The 21154-nt window shown below is 45.3% G+C and overlaps 1 long non-coding RNA gene across 1 annotated transcript in view; it reads right to left on the bottom strand.

Annotated features, from left to right (window-relative positions):
* Positions 1-587: 587 nt before the first annotated feature.
* LOC138657385 (uncharacterized) overlaps positions 588-21154 on the bottom strand; it is a 78765-nt gene continuing 58198 nt past the window's right edge. The window contains exon 3 of the long non-coding RNA XR_011317044.1: positions 588-5134. This is a non-coding gene — a long non-coding RNA (uncharacterized lncRNA). The remainder of the gene's footprint in view (positions 5135-21154) is intronic.

Below are 21154 nucleotides of genomic sequence, written 5' to 3'. Positions count from 1 at the left end.
GACTGTTTATTTATTTATAGTGCAGGCAACGGGTGATTAATACTCCCATCAGCTGTTCCTGCGGTCACTGTTATTAGTGGTAGCAGGTGTAGGAGTAATAGTCCCATGAGCCTCCACCTGCTGTCCCCGTTATCAGTTGATTATAACTCTCATCATTTTCCCCTTCTTGCGCTGATTGCCAGCAGAGCAGGGGAGAATGCTGAAAGCCGTCTTCAGCACCCTGCGCCGGGAAACAGCGCTAACTGTACCACTGCTTCCCTGGCACCTGTGCGTGTGGTACTGATGTATTACACACAAAGACACACAGATACTGACATCTCCGGTACCCATTTTTCTGGTCCCAGAAACATCAAGATGTGTGAAATCGCATTGCACATGCACTGTTAGCAATGTAAGCACGTTGTACATTACCTTTATACTTTTCTCCAAAGTATTTGTGTAGATTTTCTATCTTGAAAAAAGATCTCAAGAACACAGTACAACATCAGCAGGCTTTGAAGAATAACTAATAGATGCATGCAAGAGTTCATTTTTAATAAATGTACATAAGCCTTGGACCCACAGCACGGCTCTCGATGCAAGGACGACACAGAGATGGACACATTCATGGTGGGGTAGAACTCAAACTGGTTTACTAAAAGTGAGGACGGAGAGAGAAGTGGTTATAGTCTCTTACACGAGGGTACAAGCAAAGTGGTAACACAATGTTGGCACTAATGTTGGTAGTTACACTTCAATACTGACGCATACAGCTTGATGGTTACATTACAATAATGAGGAATAGAGCTTGGCGGTTACATATCAACAATGAGACATAGATCCTGGTGATTACAGTTCAATACTGAGGCACAGAGCTTCTTTGTTACACTTCCTTATGAAAAGCACTAAGCTTGTTTCTTACAGTTCACTACGGAGATGCAGAGCTTGCTGGTTACATTTCAATACTAAGAACAGATCTTGGTGGTTACATTTCAATACTAAGAACAGACGTTGGTTGTCACATTATGAGGCACATGGCTTGGTGGTTACATTTCAATACTAAGAACAGACGTTGGTTGTCACATTATGAGGCACATAGCTTGGTGGTTACATTTCAATACTAAGAACAGACCTTGGTGGTCACATTATGAGGCACATAGCTTGGTGGTTACATTTCAATACTAAGAACAGATCTTGGTGGTCACATTATGAGGCACATAGCTTGGTGGTTACATTTCAATACTAAGAACAGACCTTGGTGGTTACATTATGAGGAAGAACAGAGCTTGGTGGTTACATTTCAATTACTGAGGGACTGAGCTTGGTGGTTACATTTCAATACTAAGAACAAGAGCTTGTGGATACATTTCAATAAGTGATGCACAGAGCTTCGTAGTTACATTTCAATACTAAGGCAAAGATCTTGGTGGTTACATTTCTATACTAAGAACAGACCTTGGCGGTTACATTATGAGGCACACAGCTTAGTGGTTACATTTCAATACTAAGAACAGAGCTTGTGGTTACATTTCAGTACGGAGGCACAATGCTTGTTGGCAATTTTTCAATGCTGTGACAGAACGTGGTGGTTGATTTTCAGTGCTAATACATGAGCTCGATTATTAATTTTTAATTCTAAGGGACAGAGCTTGGTAATTACATTTTAATACTAAAGCACAAAGTTTGTTAGTTAGCTTTCAATACTGATGCAGTTACATTTCAAAACATAGGCACAGAGATTCATGGCTACACATCAATGATAAGCTGCTTAGTTTGGTGGTTGCATTTCAATATTAAGGCACAGAGCTTGGTGGATGCATATCAATATTAAGGCACAGAGCTTGGTGGATACATATCAATATTAAGGCACAGAGCTTGGTGGATACATTTCAATAATATGGCACAGAACTTGATGGTTATATTTCATTACTGAGGTAGAGCTTGGTGGGTTACATTTCATTACTGAGGCTCGGAGCTTGGTGGTTATTAGTGATGAGCGAGTATACTCATTGCACGGGTTTTCGAGTATGGTGGTCTCAGAGTATTTGTAACTGTATGGAGATTTAGTTTTTGTTGATGCGGCTGCATGATTTACGGCTGCTAGCCAGCCTGAGTACATGTGGGGGTTGCCTGGTTGCTAGGGAATCCCCACATGTCTTCAAGCTGTCTATCAGCTTTAAATCATGCAGCAATGAAAACTAAATCTCCGAGCAACAAGTATACTCGCTCATCACTAGTGGTTATATTTCATCACTGAGGCACAGAGCTTGGTGGTTACTCTTCATTACTGAGGCACAGAGCTTGGTAGTTATGTTTCATTACTGAAGCACAGAGCTTGGTATTTATTAGTGATGAGCGAGTATACGCGTTGCTCGGGTTTTCCCGAGCATGCTCGGGTGACCTCAGAGTATTTGTTATTGCTCGGAGACATAGTTTTCATCGCCTCAGTTGCATGATTTACGACTTCCAGATACGCTGAATACATGTGAGGAATGCCTGTTTGTTAGGGAATTTCCACATGTATTCAGTGTCATGCCATTCTGTCTGTTTCTGGTTTTTGGCATGACAATGCATATGCTTGCTTTAACCCTTTACTCCTTTCCCCCTAATTTGAGCTAGGATACTGTTGGCTTTTACCTGAATGGAGCCTTCTCAGTTCCCTGCTCTGCTGCGCAGTCGTACATGAGCATTTAGGTATTTGCCCTGCTGCATACCTTCATGTGCGGTCCCTGGTTGCTGCTGTGAAGCTGTCCGCGGGTTGTGAGGTCATTTGCGGCTGGTGCATGACTTTCCACGTGGCTCAGTGCATGCAGTTTCAGTCAGGTGCCCTGAGCCTCAGAACCTGCACTGTTGGTGCTGTAATGGTTTCTGTGTGTGCTTAGGGCATGCGCGGCCACACCTCCCCTGCTTTTATCAGGGTTAGGGTGTGTACTTCAAATGCTGTCCCCAGCCAATTGCTGAGGGACAGCTCATATATAAAGTTCCCCTGCCCTATGGGCAGGGCCTGAGCTACACTCACAAAGCTCTTGAACTTTGCTATGTGTGTTTGTGTTCCTGCACCTCTCCTGTCTATGTTTTGGCTCAAAAGTTCTTGCCTTGATTCCTGTTTTGTCCTGTTCTGGCACCTGTCCTGGAGGCGGTATATCCAGGCCTGAATCCTTGATCCTGTACCTGTCCTGTACCTGAACCTGTCTGAACTGTGTCTGCTGTGATTATGTTCCTGGAATCCCTCTGCATCTGGAGCCTCACTCCCTGTGACTTTGAGTCTCTTGAAACCAGTGTTTCTGCTGAGCACCTACTACTCTGTGCTCTGACTACCATGCGGTGTTAACCCCGTCTGGCTCATGTCCAGTACGGCGGTGTCTGCACTATCACGCTTGAGTTCCTTCCTAGGTCCTATGCCAGGAGCCTGACGACCGCAGTCTGGATCCTAATGTCTGGAACCTGTGTGGAGCTTAGAGCCTGATGTCTCTGGTGGTGCCTGTAGGTCGTGTCGGATGTCCGGAACCGAACGACTCCTGTCTGATGTCTGCCGGTGACCCTGGGTCCAGATGTCCTGCCTGTGTCTTGATGACCTCATGGACCCTGATGTCCTGATATCCTGTCTGTTCCCTGATGTCCTCCCTGTGTCTCATATCCTGATGTACCTGATTTCCTGGGCTGCCATGCCAGTGTCCCTGCCGATGACCTGGGCTGCCATGCCAGTGTCCCAGATGTCTATCCGGTATTCCTGTGTCCTGATGTCTTTCCTGAATCCAGATGTCCTGTTTGTATCCTGATGTCTTGCCTGTACCCTGTTGTCCTCCTGTACCCTGATGTTCTGCCTAGGTCCTGATGTCCCGCCTATCTGTGCCTCGGTGATCCGTTGGTGCTTTGGGGTCGACTGGGTGGTATCCTTCTGAGGTGTGGAATCGGGAGCCTGACATCGTCATGTTTTGTTTATGTACTGTGTGACTTTGCTTTAGTAAACTTTACTTTCTCTCTACCTGAAGTATCGGTGTAATAATGTCCTACGTGTCTCTTTCCTTGTCCACATGCTCAGCTGCCACAGAACCCGGTCGCTGCCCTCCCCTAGTTCGGGCAGGCCGGGTCCCCCTCTGCGGTTTAAAGGGTCCGTATTTCGTCCCCGAGGGACGCACGCCCCATGCCTTCTGAGGTTGGTCGGCTTGAGGGCGTCTATGGGCTGGGCTGTATCTGCGGCCGCAGCTGATCGTGACATTCAGCTTATCTGGAAGCCATAAATCATGCAACTGAGGCGATGAAACTATATCTCCGAGCAATAACAAATACTCGGAGGTCTCCCGAGCGTGCTCGGGAAAACCCGAGCAACGAGTATACTCGCTCATCACTAATATTTATATTTCATCACTGAGGCACAGAGCTTGGTGGTTACACTTCATTACTGAAGCACAGAGCTTGGTGGTTACACTTCATTACTGAAGCACAGAGCTTGGTGGTTACACTTCATTACTGAGGCACAGAGCTTGGTGGTTACACTTCATTACTGAGGCACAGAGCTTGGTGGTTACATTTCAATATTTGGTGGTTACACAACAACATGAACACTCTCTCAGTTTGCCAGTTGCACTACTATACTGTGGCATATAACAGGCAGCTATGGCAATTAACTGGTACAGTCCCTTTAACATATAAACTGGCATCAGATACCGTTCAACAGCTTTGGTTAAAGTCAGTGGTTAGTTCATGAACATCACACTCAGAACAGAGCACAGATTCCTTCTCACAGGAACAGTCTATACTATTACTCAGGGCCCTGCAGATCTACGAGTGCCAGCCACATCCTTGATCAGTATATCAGGTCAATGAAAGCTTAGGGTCCAGACCCCAGGTATCCTCACCTTCTTACATCGTCCTTTAGGACACAGGCCACAGTCTGTATCTCTGTCACAGGTCATGTTATCTCACCACAGGTGGTATCCGTGCAGATATGGTCATTTTAGGGTGTAACTTGTCCTGACGTTGCTCAGGCGTGTACGCTTTAGGTTGGTCAGGGCGCTCCTCCACTTCTGAGGCCGTTTTTACAGTAGTTGTAAGGATGCAGGTCATAATCATTCGCTGTTTCGCCAGAGCGCGCCACACTCGCAGGTTTCTCTCCCGCCAGCATTATAATGACATCCATTGGAAATTCTACCATCTATTATATGATGAAGGGAACAGACATATATTCTAATCAGTGTCAGTAGTATAAGTATAATAATGAAAGACATAGATATGACTTATTCCAGAAATTCAACCCTGGAAAGGAATAGAAGGTACAGTAAATAGTTACTCATGCATATCTCCACCAATAATGCTGAACGCTGTGTGTATGCAGGTACTGCTTCCTGGAGTGACCACCTGCCGGTCAGGCGCCCAAAGGAAGTGCAGGCATAGGTGCCAGCCTACAGGTTACAACCAACCCAGCTATGGTAGATATGTAAGAGTGGTGGCCTGTAATAATAATAATAATATAATAATAATAATTTTTATTTATATAGCGCCAACATATTCCGCAGCGCTTTACAAATTATGGAGGGGACTTGTACAGACAATAGACATTACAGCATAACAGTACAGTACAGACAGTACAGCCTGTACTGTCACATTCCTACACCTGGGGCCACCAATCGCGTTATAACTAGTGAGCACATTGAAGATACTCTTTTAGCACTCGAACATGCTCCGATAACACCTGAGCATGCTCGCTCATCACTAGTTACAACGTAGTGTGAATGTTGATATGCATCATTTCATATAAATTGTGATATAGTAAGGTATAAAGTAAGACATAGGATAAGGTTTAGGATATAAGGTAGTGTGCAGTGCGGATAAGTATAGGGTAAGGCAGAGGGTGATAAGCATTGCAAGTGTATGGAAATTGAATGGATAGTGTTTGTGAGAGAGATCAGCCCAGCAACAGACTGTAACGACAGAAATATTTAATGTTCAGGACTAGCCCATAGTGGGAGGGGCAAGTCATAGTAAAAGGGACTGCTTCCTGATAGTTGGGTAGATAGGGAATTTGTATACTGAAGTGACAGCATCAAGTTCAAGGTGCAGTGCGCTGACGGCAAAAGCAAGAACCTAACTTCTGTGTAGAAACGAACTAGGTGTCCCCTGACTTTTGTGCAGCGGCAAATTCTATTTAAAACATTGCTGTAGTTTTTGGCCCATTTGAACGGGTGGCAACATTTCAGGTCTTGAGTGCTGCCCACTTTTTGCATATCTATCTATCAATCTAGTATCTATCTATCTATCATCTATCTATCTATTTATCATCTATCTATAATTATCTATCATCTATCTATTTACGGTATCATCTATCTATAATTATCTATCTATCATCTATCTATTGTCTATCTATCTATTATCTATTCATCTATAATCTATCTATTTATCTTTCTATCTATTATCTATCTATTATATATATATATATATATATATATATATATATATATATATATATATATATATATATATATATATAAACTAGCTGAAGAGCCCGGCGTTGCCTGGGCATAGTAAATATCTGTGGTTAGTTATAGCACCTCACTTCTCTTATTTTCCCATCACGCCTCTCATTTTCCCAATCACATCTTTCATTTTCCCCCTCACATCTCTCATTTTCTCCCTTACACCTCATTTTCTCCCTCACTCCTCTCATTCCCCCCTAACACTTGTCATTTCGACCTCACATCTGTCATTTTCCGATCACTCCACTATTTTCCCTTGCTCCTCTCATTTTGCACTCACACCTTTTAATTTTCACCTCACACCCCTCATTTTCACCTCAGTATATACATGTTTGCATCTCCCTTATTTATAGTATACACCTGTATGTCATCTCCTGTTTATAGTATATACCTGTATGTCATCTCCCCTGTATATAGTATATACCTGCTGTGTGTCATCTCCCCTGTATATAGTTTATACCTGTATGTCATCTTCTATATATAGTATATACCTGTATGTCATCTCCTTCTATATATAGTATATACCTGTATGTCATCTCCTCCTGTATATAGTATATATCTGTGTCATCTCCTCCTGTATATAGTATATACCTGTATGTCATCTTCTATATATAGCATATACCTGTATGTCATCTCCTCCTGTATATAGTACATACTTGTAGGTCATCTGCTCCTGTATATAGTATATACCTGTGTGTCATCTCCTGCTGTATATAGTTTATACCTGTATGTCATCTCCTCCTGTATATAGTATGTACCTGTATGTCATCTCCTCCTCTATATAGTGCATACCTGTGTGTCATCTCTCCTGTATATAGTATATATCTGTGTGTCATCTCCCCTGTATATAGTATATACCTGTGTGTCATCTCCTCCTTTATTAGACCTCGTTCACACATTATTTGCTCAGTATTTTTACCTCAGTATTTGTAAGCTAAATTGGCAGCCTGATAAATCCCCAGCCAACAGGAAGCCCTCCCCCTGGCAGTATATATTAGCTCACACATACACATAATAGACAGGTCATGTGACTGACAGCTGCCGTATTTCCTATATGGTACATTTATTGCTCTTGTAGTTTGTCTGCTTATTAATCTAATTTTTATTTTTGAAGGATAATACCAGACTTGTGTGTGTTTTAGGGCGAGTTTCGTTTGTCAAGTTGTGTGTGTTGAGTTGCGTGTGGCGACATGCATGTAGCGACTTTTGTGAGATGAGTTTTGTGTGGCAACATGCATGTAGCAACTTTTTGTGTGTCGAGTTGCATGTGACAGGTTAGTGTAGCAAGTTGTGTGCAGCAAGTTTTGCGCATGGTGAGTTTAGCGCATGGCGAGTTTTATGTGTGGTGCCTTTTGAGTATGTGCAAGTTGTGTGTGAGGCAACTTTTGCATGTGCTGCAACTTTTGTACATGTGGCAATTTTTCCGCGTGTGCAAGTTTTGCGTGTGGCGAGTTTTCCATGAGGTGAGTTTTGCACTTGTGGCGAGTTTTGCGTGACCCTAGTTTTTGCATGTGGCGAGTTTTGCGCGTGGCGAGTTTTGAGCGGCGACTTTTGTGTTTCGACTTTTATGTGGCGAGGTTGTTGTATGTGTGGTGAAATGTGTGCTGAGGGTGGTATATGTGTTCAAGCACGTGGTAGTGTGTGGCGCATTTTGTGTGTGTCCATATCCCCGTGTGTGGTGAGTATCCCATGTCGGGGCCCCACCTTAGCAACTGTACGGTATATACTGTTTGGCGCCATCGCTCTCACTCTTTAAGTCCCCCTTGTTCACATCTGGCAGCTGTCAATTTGCCTCCAACACTTTTCCTTTCACTTTTTCCCCATTATGTAGATAGGGGCAAAATTGTTTGGTGAATTGGAAAGCGCGGGGTTAAAATTTCGCCTCACAACATAGCCTATGATGCTCTCAGGGACCAGACGTGTGACTGTGCAAAATTTTGTGGCTGTGGCTGCGACGCCTCCAACACTTTTCCTTTCACTTTTTTCCCCATTATGTAGATAGGGGCAAAATTATTTGGTGAATTGGAAAGCGCGGGGTTAAAATTTCACCTCACAACATAGCCTATGACGCTGTCAGGGTCAAGACGTGTGACTGTGCAAAATTTTGTGGCTGTAGCTACGACGCCTCCAACACTTTTCCTTTCACTTTTTTCCCCATTATGTAGATAGGGGCAAAATTGTTTGGTGAATTGGAAAGCGCGGGGTTAAAATTTCGCCTCACAACATAGCCTATGACGCTCTCGGGGTCCAGACGTGTGACTGTGCAAAATTTTGTGGCTGTAGCTGCGACGGTGCAGATGCCAATCCCGGACATACATACATACATACATACATACACACACACACATTCAGCTTTATATAGTAGATATATATATATATACTAGCTATTGAACCCGTTCTACGCCCGGGTGCCTAGCATCTATATTGGTATATGGTCTCCATCCTGTCATGTGCTGCTCCATCCTGCGTCCCCATCCTGACATGTGCTGCTCCCATCCTGCACCCCCATTCTGACATGTGCTGCTCCATCCTGCGTCCCCATTCTGACATGTTCTGCACCCATCCTGCGCCTCCATTCTGACATGTTCTGCACCCATTTTGCGCCCCCATTCTGTCATGTGTCGCACCCGTCCTGCGCCCCCATTCTGTCATGTGCTGCTCCCATCCTGTGCCCCCGTTCTGTCATGTGCTGCTCCCATCCTGTGCCCCCGTTCTTTCATGTGCTGCTCCCATCCTGCGCCCGTTCTGTCATGTGCTGCTGCCATCCTGCGCCCCCGTTCTGTCATGTGCTGCTCCCATCCTGCGCCCCCATTCTGTCATGTGCTGCTCCCATCCTGCGCCCGTTCTGTCATGTGCTGCTGCCATCCTGCGCCCCCGTTCTGTCATGTGCTGCTCCCATCCTGCGCCCGTTTTGTCATGTGCTGCTGCCATTGTGCGCCCGTTCTGTCATGTGCTGTTCCCATCCTGCGCCCCCGTTCTGTCATGTGCTGCTCCCATCCTGCGCCCGTTCTGTCATGTGCTGCTGCCATCCTGCGCCCACGTTCTGTCATGTGCTGCTGCCATCCTGTGCCCCCGTTCTGTCATGTGCTGTTCCCATCCTGCGCCCCTGTTCTGTCATGTGCTGCTCCCATCCTGCGCCCGTTCTGTCATGTGCTGCTGCCATCCTGCGCCCACGTTCTGTCATGTGCTGCTGCCATCCTGTGCCCCCATTCTGTCATATGATGCTCCCATCTTGCGCCCCCATTCTGTCATGTGCTGCTCCCATCCTGCGCCCGTTCTGTCATGTGCTGCTTCCATCCTGCGCCCCCGTTCTGTCATGTGCTGCTCCCATCCTGCGCCTGTTCTGTCATGTGCTGCTTCCATCCTGCGCCCGTTCTGTCATGTGCTGCTGCCATCCTGCGCCCGTTCTGTCATGTGCTGCTCCCATCCTGCGCCACCATTGTATTATATGCCCCCATAAGATGCTCCATTATATATGCCCCGTATGCTGTTGCCATATATATATATATAAAAAAAAATAAATACCATACTCACCTATCGTCGCTGGGCGCCGAGTGCTGGGGGGCCTGAGCAGGCGGGGACACCGGTGCGGTGTGGGGGTCAGGCAGGCGCGGGCTGGGCCGGGTGGAAAAGGGGCATGTGCCCCCCCGGGCCGGTCACCAAGCAGCTGATTCGGGCTGCTGGTGGCCGGCGCTGTGTTCTCTATGTCCTGGCAGCTGCCTCACAGTGGAGCTGCAGACACGCCCCCTGCTCCCTGTGTGCGCCGGCTGCTGAGGTAGAGGAACACTGCTGCATGTAACTGCTGGAGATCTGCATGTGGATGGCCCAGACATCAGTGAGTACCTTCAGCTCTGTGCGGTGAGGATGTGAACGCTGCTGCTCACCTCCTGATAAGTCCAGGGCCGGTCTCTATAGTATCAGTGGCCGCTCTGCTGATGCTCACAGATTTATTGCAGGAGTCTGAACTTTCACCCTGTCAGTGCCAGGTCATCGGCTCCAGGGTCACCAGACTGCAGGAAAGTTCAGCCTCCTGCAATAAATCTCCCTATACCGAGAGTGAGCACAGACTGTCTACAGAATCCAGCACTGGAGTGATCAAGCCTGAACCTGGTGACCAGACATCACATGCTATATACATGGCCCTGTATATATACAGTGCATGTATGTCCTGGGCCAGGTGCAGGATTGATCCATCCAGTGTATATAACATTGTATATCTGTGCCTATGGTATACCACTATCAGGGGCGTAACTACAGAGGTTGCAGCAGGGCCCGGAGTGTTAAGGGACCCCTAAGCACGCAGAGCTACAAAATGGGCCACCGGCCCTCTAAATCCTCTGCACAGGCCCTGGTGCGTGCTCTTTTGCTGAACGCGCTGACCAAGGCCGTGGCGGCCCACATGAGCACAGCCCTCATTTGTGCTTGCGTACACGGCTGCAGCTTTTGTCAGTGAAGGCAAACAGGAGAGCGCACGCACCAGGGCCTGTGCAAAGGTTTGAAAAGGCCGCCACCACACACAGAGACACCTGAGCCTCACCGTGTCTGACCCTGGCCAGAACCAGCATCAGAGAACAGTGCTCTCCTCACCAATCCCCGGCCGGCATCTGCCCCACGCCCTTAGCACCTCCGATGCCGGCTGGACAGTGGACCCTCCTCATCCTCCACTATCTCAGGTGAGAACCAAGATGAAACCTTTTGTAAGTATATGCAGCATTTGCAGTTTGACCTGTCTAATGTATATTGTATACTGTTGTATATATACATTATATAGGTGAAACTGCGGTACGCACATTATATAGGTGATACCACTGTGTGTAATATACTGCGACCGCTGTGTATAGGCCATATAGGTCAGCCGCAGTGTTTATGTGCGTGTGTGTGTGTATATATATATATATATATATACATACACAGACACACACACACATTTGTACACACACAGCGTCTGGCCTTTATGGGCTATACATAGCGGTCGCAGTATATTACACACAGTGGTATCAGCTATATAATGTACATACCGCAGTCGCGGTTTCACCTATATAATGTATGTGTGAGTGAGTGTGTGTGTCTATGTATGTGTGTGTGTGCGCGCGTGCATGTATGTATGTGTATGCATGTATATATATACCGTATGTGTGTGTGTGTGTCTATGTGTGTGTGGGTGTGCGTGCATGTATGTATGTGTGTCTATGTATGTGTATATGTGTGTGTCTGTGTGTGTGCATGCATGTATGTATGTGTGTCTATGTATGTGTATATATAGATATGTGTGTGAGTGTCTGTATGTGTGTGTGTGTGTGTGTCTACGTGTGTGCGTGCATGTATGTGTGTGTGTATATATATGTGTGTATATATATATATATATATATATATATATATATATATATATATATATATATATATATATATATATATATATAGCGAGTAGAAAAAGGGAACAGCACAGAAATACTTATCTTCAGGTGCAGGGCCCCAAGACAATCAGTCCAGCGATCATCCACAATTGCAAGTATCCAAAAACGAGGCAGCACTCCATGGTTCAATATAAAAACGTGCAGGGTTTAATTTACCCACATATTCTGGCAACGTTTCAGCTCACAATGAGCTTTTCTCAAGCCTTGAGAAAAGCTCATTGTGAGCTGAAACGTTGCTAGAATTTGTGGGTAAATTAAACCCTGCATGTTTTTATATTGAACTATGGAGTGCTGCCTCGTTTTTGGATACATATATATATACACGTAATTGTTGGATTATAAGACGCTCCGGATTATAAGACGCACCCCAAATTTTGAGGAGAAAAATAAGAAAAAAATATTTTTTAATAAAATGGTGGTGCTTCTTATAATCCATGCGTCTTATTGCTTACTGGGTGCAGTGAAGGGGGGTCTCAGGGTCGTTGCTGGAGGAGGCAGGAGTGGGGTGATGCTGCAGGCCAGGATGAGGGGGGCACTGATGTGCGGCGTGATGGTGTGGGGGGTCTTGTGCTGGTGCATGTCTGGTGCTGCTGCTGGGTGTCTCTGGATGCCTGGCGGTTGCTGGCCGGTGCTGCGGGTGTCTCCGGTGCCCAGCAGTGCTGCGTGGGTGTCCGGCGCTGCCATTTTGCGACAGGCCAGAGCCCCAGTAATTCCACGGTTCCCTGTGTGTGTGCGGTGGACTCCGAGAATATGGCCGAGAATATGGACTAATAAAGAGTCCACTGCTTAAAGGGATTGTCTCCCACTAGGACAACCTCGTCTTAAACTAAATGTTCGGCCGCGATAAATTAATAAAACCTATACTCACCTGCCGTGCCAGCGCCGTTCCCACAGAGGCTGTGATGTGGTGTTATGACACGTGATACCCGGAACCAATCAGTGCTGGTGTCACTGTCTTCGCCTTCAGACAAACTGAACATGAAGAGGACGTGCAGGGTGAGCTGCTTGATCCCGGACGTCCTCTTCATGTTCAGATTGTGCGAAGATTGAGACAGTGACACCAGCACTGATTGGTGCCGGGCATCACGTGTCACAACACCACATAACAGCCTCTGTGGGAACGGCGCTGGCACAGGAGGTGAGTATAGGCTTTATTAATTTATCGGGGCCGAACATTTAGGGGTTGTCCTAGTAGTGGGCAAGCCCTTAAATATTTGGTGCTGCTCAGTTTTATATACTGTATATAGCCTGCGTGGTGTAAATCTAAGTATCTGTGTATGTACACCGCACAGTGCCACTCCTCCTGTATATATACACTGCACAGTACCACTCCTCCTGTCCTGTATATATACACCGCACAGTACCACTCCTCCTGTCCTGTATATATACACCGCACATACCACTCCTCCTGTCCTGTATATATACACTGCACAGTACCACTCCTCCTGTCCTGTATATATACACCACACAGTGCCACTCCTCCTGTCCTGTATATATACACTGCACAGTACCACTCCTCCTGTCCTGTATATATATACTGCACAGTACCACTCCTCCTGTCCTGTATATATACACTGCACAGTACCACTCCTCCTGTCCTGTATATATACACCACACAGTGCCACTCCTCCTGTCCTGTATATATACACTGCACAGTACCACTCCTCCTGTCCTGTATATATACACCACACAGTGCCACTCCTCCTGTCCTGTATATATACACTGCACAGTACCACTCCTCCTGTCCTGTATATATATACTGCACAGTACCACTCCTCCTGTCCTGTATATATACACTGCACAGTACCACTCCTCCTGTCCTGTATATATACACCACACAGTACCACTCCTCCTGTCCTGTATATATACACTGCACAGTACCACTCCTCCTGTCCTGTATATATACACTGCACAGTACCACTCCTCCTGTCCTGTATATATACACCACACAGTGCCACTCCTCCTGTCCTGTATATATACACTGCACAGTGCCACTCCTCCTGTCCTGTATATATACACTGCACAGTACCACTCCTCCTGTCCTGTATATATACACTGCACAGTACCACTCCTCCTGTCCTGTATATATACACCACACAGTGCCACTCCTCCTGTCCTGTATATATACACTGCACAGTACCACTCCTCCTGTCCTGTATATATACACTGCACAGTACCACTCCTCCTGTCCTGTATATATACACCACACAGTGCCACTCCTCCTGTCCTGTATATATACACTGCACAGTACCACTCCTCCTGTCCTGTATATATACACTGCACAGTACCACTCCTCCTGTATATATACACCACACAGTGCCACTCCTCCTGTCCTGTATATATACACTGCACAGTACCACTCCTCCTGTCCTGTATATATACACCACACAGTGCCACTCCTCCTGTCCTGTATATATACACTGCACAGTACCACTTCTCCTGTCCTGTATATATACACCACACAGTGCCACTCCTCCTGTCCTGTATATATACACTGCACAGTACCACTCCTCCTGTCCTGTATATATACACCGCACAGTACCACTCCTCCTGTCCTGTATATATACACCACACAGTGCCACTCCTCCTGTCCTGTATATATACACCACACAGTGCCACTCCTCCTGTCCTGTATATATACACTGCACAGTACCACTCCTCCTGTCCTGTATATATACACTGCACAGTACCACTCCTCCTGTCCTGTATATATACACCACACAGTGCCACTCCTCCTGTCCTGTATATATACACTGCACAGTGCCACTCCTCCTGTCCTGTATATATACACTGCACAGTACCACTCCTCCTGTCCTGTATATATACACTGCACAGTACCACTCCTCCTGTCCTGTATATATACACTGCACAGTACCACTCCTCCTGTATATATACACTGCACAGTACCACTCCTCCTGTCCTGTATATATACACTGCACAGTACCACTCCTCCTGTCCTGTATATATACACCACACAGTGCCACTCCTCCTGTCCTGTATATATACACTGCACAGTACCACTCCTGCTGTATATATACACTGCACAGTACCACTTCTGTATATATACACTGCACAGTACCGCTCCTCCTGTCCTGTATATATACACTGCACAGTACCACTCCTCCTGTCCTGTATATATACACTGCACAGTACCGCTCCTCCTGTCCTGTATATATACACTGCACAGTACCACTCCTCCTGTCCTGTATATATACACTGCACAGTACCACTCCTCCTGTCCTGTATATATACACTGCACAGTACCACTCCTCCTGTCCTGTATATATACACTGCACAGTACCACTCCTCCTGTATATATACACTGCACAGTACCACTCCTCCTGTCCTGTATATATACACTGCACAGTACCACTCCTCCTGTCCTGTATATATACACCACACAGTGCCACTCCTCCTGTCCTGTATATATACACTGCACAGTACCACTCCTGCTGTATATATACACTGCACAGTACCACTTCTGTATATATACACTGCACAGTACCGCTCCTCCTGTCCTGTATATATACACTGCACAGTACCACTCCTCCTGTCCTGTATATATACACTGCACAGTACCGCTCCTCCTGTCCTGTATATATACACTGCACAGTACCACTCCTCCTGTCCTGTATATATACACTGCACAGTACCACTCCTCCTATCCTGTATATATACACTGCACAGTACCACTCCTCCTGTCCTGTATATATACACTGCACAGTACCACTCCTCCTGTCCTGTATATATACACTGCACAGTACCACTCCTCCTGTCCTGTATATATACACTGCACAGTACCACTCCTCCTGTATATATACACTGCACAGTACCACTTCTGTATATATACACTGCACAGTACCACTCCTCCTGTCCTGTATATATACACTGCACAGTACCACTCCTCCTGTATATATACACTGCACAGTACCACTTCTGTATATATACACTGCACAGTACCGCTCCTCCTGTCCTGTATATATACACTGCACAGTACCACTCCTCCTGTCCTGTATATATACAATGCACAGTACCACTCCTCCTGTCCTGTATATATACACTGCACAGTACCACTCCTCCTGTCCTGTATATATACAATGCACAGTACCACTCCTCCTGTCCTGTATATATACAATGCACAGTACCACTTCTCCTGTCCTGTATATATACACTGCACAGTACCACTTCTCCTGTCCTGTATATATACACTGCACAGTACCACTCCTCCTGTCCTGTATATATACAATGCACAGTACCACTCCTCCTGTCCTGTATATATACAATGCACAGTACCACTTCTCCTGTCCTGTATATATACACTGCACAGTACCACTCCTCCTGTCCTGTATATATACAATGCACAGTACCACTCCTCCTGTCCTGTATATATACAATGCACAGTACCACTCCTCCTGTCCTGTATATATACACTGCACAGTACCACTCCTCCTGTCCTGTATATATACAATGCACAGTACCACTCCTCCTGTCCTGTATATATACAATGCACAGTACCACTCCTCCTGTATATATACACTGCACAGTACCACTCCTCCTGTATATACACACTGCACAGTACCACTTCTCCTGTCCTGTATATATACACTGCACAGTACCACTTCTCCTGTCCTGTATATATACACTGCACAGTACCACTTCTCCTGTCCTGTATATATACAATGCACAGTACCACTCCTCCTGTCCTGTATATATACACTGCACAGTACCACTTCTCCTGTCCTGTATATATACACTGCACAGTACCACTTCTCCTGTCCTGTATATATACACTGCACAGTACCACTTCTCCTGTCCTGTATATATACAATGCACAGTACCACTCACAGTACTGCTGTGTGTGTGGCAGTAGTTTTTCTAATAGTCTTATCACATCTGTCTGCCATACTTCCTTGAGGCGGGATGGGAACTAAAGTTGACATGTTCTAATATTGAGCTCCCATTTCCCAGCTCTGGAAATTCACCACTTACGGTTGGAGGATTGGCAGTGATTACATGGTTTAGAGGAGCACACTTCCATTTATAAGGGGTTGACCCCGTCAGGCTGGGTTTACAGGAGGGATACCCTCCGCGAGGCTGGAGGTTGTGGTGTATATACAGAATGTAAACTTCACTCTTGTGAACCCAGCCTACAACTAATTATGTAATGGTGCATGTATTACTAATGCAGATGACAATTGCGTGTGTCGCCATTTCTAATTCATCTATATATTTTGGCATGGGGGGACCCCATTTGACAGTTCGCAGCGGGGCCCATAACTTTTGTAGTTACGCCACTGCTCTGTAGTAAGCTCCGTTCTGCTCCCATATCTCTGGAGTAAGATCAGTTCTGCTCCCATATCTCATAGTAAGCTCTGTTCTGCTCCCATATCTCTGGAGTAAGATCAGTTCTGCTCCCATATCTGATAGTAAGCTCTGTTCTGCTCCCATATCTCTGTAGTAAGCTCCGTTCTGCTCCCATATCTGATAGTAAGCTCTGTTCTGCTCCCATATGTCTGTAGTAAGCTCTGTTCTGCTCCCATATCTCATAGTAAGCTCTGTTCTGCTCCCATATCTCATAGTAAGCTCTGTTCTGCTCCCATATCTCTGCAGTAACCTCTGTTCTGCTCCCATATGTCTGTAGTAAGCTCCGTTCTGCTCCAATATCTCTGTAGTAAGCTCTGTTCTGCTCCCTTATCTCTGGAGTAAACTCGGTTCTGCTCCCATATCTCTGTAGTAAGCTCTGTTCTGCTCCCATATGTCTGTAGTAAGCTCCATTCTGCTCCCATATCTCTGTAGTAAGCTCTGTTCTGCTCACTTATCTCTGGAGTAAGATCAGTTCTGCTCCCATATCTCATAGTAAGCTCCGTTCTGCTCCCATATGTCTGTAGTAAGCTCCGTTCTGCTCCCATATCTCTGTAGTAAGTTCTGTTCTGCTCCCTTATCTCTGGAGTAAGATCAGTTCTGCTCCCATATCTCATAGTAAGCTCTGTTCTGCTCCCATATCTCTGTAGTAAGCTCTGTTCTGCTCCCATATCTCTGTAGTAACCTCTGTTCTGCTCCCATATCTCTGTAGTAAGCTCTGTTCTGCTCACTTATCTCTGGAGTAAGATCAGTTCTGCTCCCATATCTCATAGTAAGCTCCGTTCTGCTCCCATATCTCTGTAGTAAGCTCCGTTCTGCTCCCATATCTCTGTAGTAAGCTCGGTTCTGCTCCCATATGTCTGTAGTAAGCTCGGTTCTGCTCCCATATCTCTGTAGTAAGCTCGGTTCTGCTCCCATATCTCTGTAGTAAGCTCTGTTCTGCTCCCATATCTCATAGTAAGCTCTGTTCTGCTCCCATATCTCATAGTAAGCTCTGTTCTGCTCCCATATCTCTGTAGTAGGCTCCGTTCTGCTCCCATATCTCTGTAGTAAGCTCTGTTCTGCTCCCTTATCTCTGGAGTAAGATCAGTTCTGCTCCCATATCTCATAGTAAGCTCCGTTCTGCTCCCATATCTCTGTAGTAAGCTCCGTTCTGCTCCCATATCTCTGTAGTAAGCTCGGTTCTGCTCCCATATGTCTGTAGTAAGCTCGGTTCTGCTCCCATATCTCTGTAGTAAGCTCGGTTCTGCTCCCATATCTCTGTAGTAAGCTCTGTTCTGCTCCCATATCTCATAGTAAGCTCTGTTCTGCTCCCATATCTCATAGTAAGCTCTGTTCTGCTCCCATATCTCTGTAGTAAGCTCCGTTCTGCTCCCATATCTCTGTAGTAAGCTCTGTTCTGCTCCCTTATCTCTGGAGTAAGATCAGTTCTGCTCCCATATCTCATAGTAAGCTCCGTTCTGCTCCCATATCTCTGTAGTAAGCTCCGTTCTGCTCCCATATCTCTGTTGTAAGCTCTGTTCTGCTCCCATATGTCTGTAGTAAGCTCCGTTCTGCTCCCATATCTCTGTTGTAATCTCTGTTCTGCTCCCATATGTCTGTGGTAAGCTCTGTTCTGCTCCCATATGTCTGTAGTAAGCTCCGTTCTGCTCCCATATCTCTGTAGTAAGCTCCGTTCTGCTCCCATATCTCTGTAGTAAGCTCTGTTCTGCTCCCTTATCTCTGGAGAAAGCTCAGTTCTGCTCCCATATCTATGCAGCAAGCTCAGTTCTGTTTCCATATCTCTGTACCAGCATGTTTTTAAAGCCTGTTATGTCTGCTGCTTTAATGCAATGGCCAGAGGTAAGCAGGAAAAAGGAGGGCCACCGCAACTGAAGGGCCACTGCCTTGTGATTGCCCCCCAGGCTGAAAAGTGCCAGCCAGCCCCTGGCCGGTCAGGTGCCGGTATCACCGCTAGCTCAGGCCCCCAGCACTTGCTATAGTCACCTGTCTGTCCCGTTCCACCGCTGCGCGCATTAAGCGCGTCATCGCGCCCTCTGAACTGGGAATGTCACAGCAGAGGACCCGGGAGACGGAGCCGCACGCAGCGCTGGAACGGGGGACAGGTGAATATACTTACCCTCCTGGCGGTCCCTGACTCTCCGGTGGAGATCGCGGTGTGCGTTCAGTGTTTACGCATACCGCGATCTCCTGGGAGCGTCACTCTGTGAGGCCCAGACTGCGCCGGCGCTTGCGCAGTCTATAAAGGCTTCGGACAGAGTGACGCTCCCAGCGTTATATTATAGATATAATTTATCATCTATTATCTATCTTTCTATTTTCTATCTATCTACTATCTATCATCTATTATCTATTTATTGTCTATCATCTATCTGTTATCTATTATCTATCTGTATCTATCATCTATCATCTATTATCTATCATCTATCATCTATTATCTATTTATTGTCTATCTGTTATCTATTATCTATCTATCTATTTTCTATATGTTATCTATCTATCTATCTATCTATTATCTATCTATCCATTATCTATCTAATATCTATCTATTATCTATCTATCTATCTATCTATCTATCTATTACACTGGTCTACAATAAATATCTCTGGCATGGACTTTAAGAAAAGTTTTAGACTAATTTGAGGGCGCTGAATTCAAATCTGATCTTATAATTTCTCTATCACATCACGTTTTTGCGCTATAGGTATATAGCCCATTTTCAATAATTCCATGATAAATATACGTAGTGTATGAAAAGTGCCGGTTTATACTGTTCACTAAGGTAAATTTAGTTTTCATTTGTTCTCCCAATAAATGTGAGAATTTCTTTGTTTTCTTTGAACATGCATAATTCCCATTTGTTATGATAACACCCTTGTTTTCTGTGCTACTGGGACAGTAGAGCTACAGCAGAGCATCGGGTGACAACTGAATGGCCTCAGCGGCAGAGTAAGGCATCTGGCGATAAGAATGTCATCCATGATCCTCTAGTGGATAGGAAGGACATTGTCTTTCCTCCCTTACACATAAAACTTGGATTGATGAAGCAGTTCGTCAGAGCTCTCAATCACAGTGGAGAATGCTATAACTATATATGTTCAACTTTTCCTGGTCTTGGTGAAGAGAAGAAAAAGGCTGGAATATTTGATGGACCTCAGATAAGAACACTTACGAGAGACCCAAATTTTATCACATCAATGAATGAGACAGAAGAAAGAGCTTGGAATGCATTTTGTAATGTGGTGCAGAATTTTCTAGGGAATAAGAAAGCCGACAACTATGAAGAGATTGTGGAAGAGCTACTAATAAGTCTGCGAAATCTTGGATGGAGAATGAGGATGAAGATTCACTATTTACACAGCCATTTGGACTTTTTCCAGAGAACCTTGGGGATGTGAGCGAGGAACAGGGGGAGCGTTTTCATCAGGACATTAAAACAATGGAAGAACAGTATCAAGGCCGGTGGGACTCACATATGATGGCCGACTATTGCTGGAGCTTGATGAGAGACAACCCAGAAGCCGCACATCACAGATCAGCCAAGAAAAGAAAGTTCAAATAATAATGGCCATTTGTCCTTCATCTATTCGCCATATATATGTGTTTATATTTTGTAGTTTAATTCTGTAAGTATATTTGATTTCCTGTACATAGACTTTGTTATTCCTTGATTAAAAATACACAAAATGTAGCACCGAAAATCATGTATTTTTATCATAATTAAAACATTAGGAGTCATTTTCATCAAAAATTGAAAATATCTCGAAATCCTGATGTGATAGCCAAAAACGGAGTTCATATTCGTAATCAGCAGCCAAAAGTGACTTAAAATGTTTTAAAACCTTTTGCCAGAAAAATTGCGTTGACCAGTGTTATCTATCATCTATCTATTATCTATCTATTATCTATCATCTATCTATTATCTAT

The sequence above is a fragment of the Ranitomeya imitator genome, chromosome 1 (assembly GCF_032444005.1).
Source record: "Ranitomeya imitator isolate aRanImi1 chromosome 1, aRanImi1.pri, whole genome shotgun sequence".
In the NCBI taxonomy this organism is placed as follows: Eukaryota; Metazoa; Chordata; class Amphibia; order Anura; family Dendrobatidae; genus Ranitomeya; species Ranitomeya imitator.
The sequence above is the reverse complement of the archived record's forward strand: the minus strand, read 5'-3'. Positions and strand labels throughout refer to the sequence as shown.